We start from the raw sequence: 4,164 nt of genomic DNA, 5'->3' as shown, positions 1-4,164 counted from the left end.
AGGGGAGATATACAGACATTGGTCTATGTAAGGGCGTGTCTGTAGTTGAACATTATAGCAAGGAGAGATATACAGACATTGGTCTATGTAAGGGCGTGTCTGTAGTTGAACATTATAGCAAGGAGAGATATACAGACATTGGTCTCTGTGAGGGCGTGTCTGTAGTTGAACATTATAGCAAGGAAAGATATACAGACATTGGTCTCTGTAAGGGCTGTCTGTAGTTGAACATTGTAGCAAGGGGAGATAATATACAGACATTGGTCTCTGTGAGGGCGTGTCTGTAGCTGAGCATTATAGCAAGGGGAGATATACAGACATCAACATAAGCATGGCGTTTCTGTAGCGGAACATTGTAACAAGGGGAGATATACAGACATCGGCATATGCATGGCGTTTCTGTAGCTGAGCATTATAGCAAGGGGAGATATACAGACATCAACATAAGCATGGCGTTTCTGTAGCTAAACATTGTAGCAAGGGGAGAGAATACAGACATTGGTCTATGTAAGGGCGAACAGTGTAGGGTAGATGGGATACACAGCACCCATGCAGACATCGCAGGGCACTGCTATAGGTGAGTAGTGGAGCGGGGCGCGGGAAGGTGGAGAAGCAGCGGGAGAGATCTACCTGTGAAAACACGGATACACGGCGTACCTGTTACATGAATGAGCGTGCCGCTGCTCTTGTGTTCTATCGGTGTGCAGCGCATCGCACGCAGCACGCATCGCATCGCACGCCTAAGCGATCGATGACACACGACAGAGAACCGACATCACGCTGATGGGCGAGGGTGGGGACGTGAGGGGAGGTGGGGGAGGAGAGGGAGTAGGGAGAGGAGAAACAGGAAGAGATAGAGGAGGATAGGAGGCGAAAGGGAAAGGGGATTAAATGAGTGCTGAGGAGTAAAAGGAGGAGAGGAGGAGGAGGAGGAGGAGGGGAGGAGTTGTGAGGAAAGGAGAGAGAGGAGGAGAAAGAGCAAGGGTAAAGTAAGAAAGAGGGGAAAAGGAGGAGAATGAGGAGGCAGAAGAAGGAGGAGGAGAAAAGGCAAGATAGAAGATTTACGGGGAGGGAAGGGGAGTGAGAGGAGAGGATGTGAGCAAGGAAGGAACGGACGAGAGGAGAGGCGGATAGATAAAGAAGATCGAGATAGATTGGGGTTAAAATGCTGTGGCCGAGCGCGAGGAGGAAGATATGGGTATGAATGCGGCATGTTGCTGCTACTGCTGTGCGCTACTGCTGCTGCACTGCTGCTGCTGCTACTACTGCCTACTAATGCTGTGCTGATTCTACTGGTATGTGCTGATGCTACTCGCTGCTACTGCCTGCTGCTTTTTCTGAGCCTACGACTGGCTGTACTACTGCTGCTGCTGCCGTGCGCTGCTACTGCTGTCTGTAATGACTGCTGCTGCTTCTATTATCTACTCTGCTGCTACTACTATGCTGCTGCTGCCTACTAATTCTACTACTGCTGCACCTGCATTACTCTACTGCTCCTTCTGCTGCTGTAGTTAGCTGTGCTGCTGTGTGTTGCCGCGCCTGCTGCTGCAATATCTGGACGAGTCATCATCGAGTATAGCGCTTCGGCGAGAGTGTACAGCACGCGGCCAATCGAATTCCAGCATCCCTGGAGACCGGCTGCTATCGACGCACGAGTTCTTTGTGGAAAACGCGTGGACTACCTTGTGGATATAAACAGCGCTGCTGCTGCGCTGCTGCGCTGAATACGCAGCGCTGGGCTTCATCTCCGCAGCCATGCAACCTCCTCATGCAGCAGCTGTACGCCCACCACACCCTTAGACGCCCCCACGCACGCATACCCCACGCCACCCTAGCACGCCCGTTCACGAACGCAACGCACGCAGCCCCCACGCGACACCCCTACGCCACGCCCTCACGCACGCACGCACGCACATCCCTACGCACGCCCCTACGCACGCCCCACGCACACCCCTACGCACGCACGCACGCACACCCCTACACACGCCCCCACGCACACCCCTACACACGCCCCAAGCACACCCCTACGCACGCACGCACGCACACCCCTACACACGCCCCAAGCACACCCCTACGCACGCACGCACGCACACCCCTACACACACCCCCAAGCACACCCCTACGCACGCACGCACGCACACACGCACGCACGGACGGACGGACGGACGGACGTACGCACGCACGCACGCACAGACGGACGGACGCACGCACGCACGCACGCACGCGCACGCACGCACGCATGCACGGTACACGATTGATTTCAATTATCGCTGCGTCCGACGCTAAACCGTATAGCGTGGCTCCCCCGCACGCGTGCGTGCGTGCGTGCGTGCGTGCGTGCGTGCGTGCGTGACTCGGTCTTCGTAATGTGTGCGTCCACGCAGCCGAGAGCGGCAGTGAGAGCGGCGATGCGCTGTCGTCCGCAGTAGACATCGACGTGGCCGCGTGCAGGCAGCAGCAGCAGCAGCAGCAGTTAGAGCGCAGCCGCCGTCAATTGCTGATCGTGCATCAAGCGTGATTGTCGCTGCCGACAATGTGAGAGCGAGAGACCGCGGGGAGATAGAGAGAGCGAGAGCGAAAGAGAGAGAGAGAGCGCGCGCGCATGAGAGCGACAACGACTGAGAGACAAAAGGAAGGAAGAAGAGGAGACAGAGATCGAGAGATTCACCTTCCCGATGCTGGCTCGTCTGGTGTTGACCGACTATAGGGACGCGTCCACGCACGCACGCACACGCACGCGCACGCACACGCACGCGCGCATGCAGTAACCACCGGCAGCCGTAGCTGTGAAATCCAGTTAGCAACACCCGGCGGCACTCCAGCACCGCTCTAACAGCCGCATCCTCATCCCTCAGCCTCCCGCGCAGGCAATCTCGGTAGCTGCATGCGCCGGACGCCTCGCGTCGCACCGCAGAAGAAAAAGAAGCCATTCCTCGTGTGACGCACCTGCCGCCGCCGCCGCCGCACCGGATACGACCACGCCCTGTGTGCGTTCACAGGTGCGCCACGCCCATCCGGCGTCTCATCTCGCGCAAGTCTTCGCCACTCCGTGCGCGTGCGTCCCTGCGTGTGTGTGTGTCTACCCGTGCGTGTGTCCGTGCGTGTGTCGCCGTCGCGCCCCGTCTCTCATGATTCGATACCGGCCAAGAACCGGGGATCCCCTTCAGCAGTCGACTAAGCAGAACCCGGCCAACTTCAGCGCATCGGTCAGCTTCACGCGCGACGGCGAGTATGCGTTCTTCAAAATCGACGGCCAGCGCTTCGAGAACGAACGGACGGTGAAGTTCCACGCGGCGGCCACCTACACCGTCGGCGTGGTGATGAAACCGCCGCAGATACTAGAGTGAGTATACGGTAGTGCTGCGTACTACATGTACGTGTATGTATGTGTACGGGGTGGTAAAGGCCGTAGATATTAGAGTAACTAGCGCTATGTATATATATATATATATATACATGCGAGTGTATGTGGATTTGTGTTTGTGTGTGTGTTCGTGCGGGTGTGCGTGCGCGTGCGTGCGTGCGTGCGTGCGTGCGTGCGGGTGTGTGTGTGTGTGTGTGTGTGTGTGTGTGTGTGTGTGTGTGTGTGTGTGTCGNGACTGTATATAACACCATATATCCTAAAGCGATCTACGATACCTGGGCGCATCGCGGCTGAAATCACGTTCTACGAGAAGGTTCTAGATTATTTACCCTCAATATACACGCAAACGTATGCGGGTATAATATGTAAGGCTACACACTGGAGCTGCTGGCTTTGCTGGTATATATAATATGTAAGGCTACGCACAGGAGCTGCTGGCTGTGCTGGTATATATAATATGTAAGGCTACGCACAGTAGCTGCTGAGAATATAGGTGCGTGTTAGGCTCCGCACAGTAGTAGCTATACTGATGCTTATCATGTCTCGCATTTTGTTCGGATGCTGTATACTGGCTGGGTGGGCGTAGCTGGTCGTTGTCGATGCACTCGTGAGCGAGGATGGTAATGGCAAGGACGAGGATGCTTGCGTCTTGCATGAGATGATGACGAAATTTGCGCGAGATCTCGTTTTTTTTCGCATCCGATTTGTTCGGTTTGTCGCGCGTTAATGCGGGATGTCTCGTGTTTCTAATTTCTATCGTTATCTCGCTCATCTTGTCTCTCTCTGTCTGTCTGTCTCTC

Source organism: Priapulus caudatus, unplaced genomic scaffold, assembly GCF_000485595.1.
Source record: "Priapulus caudatus unplaced genomic scaffold, Priapulus_caudatus-5.0.1 Scaffold136, whole genome shotgun sequence".
Taxonomy (NCBI): domain Eukaryota; kingdom Metazoa; phylum Priapulida; class Priapulimorpha; order Priapulimorphida; family Priapulidae; genus Priapulus; species Priapulus caudatus.
Note: the sequence above shows the minus strand (reverse complement) of the source record.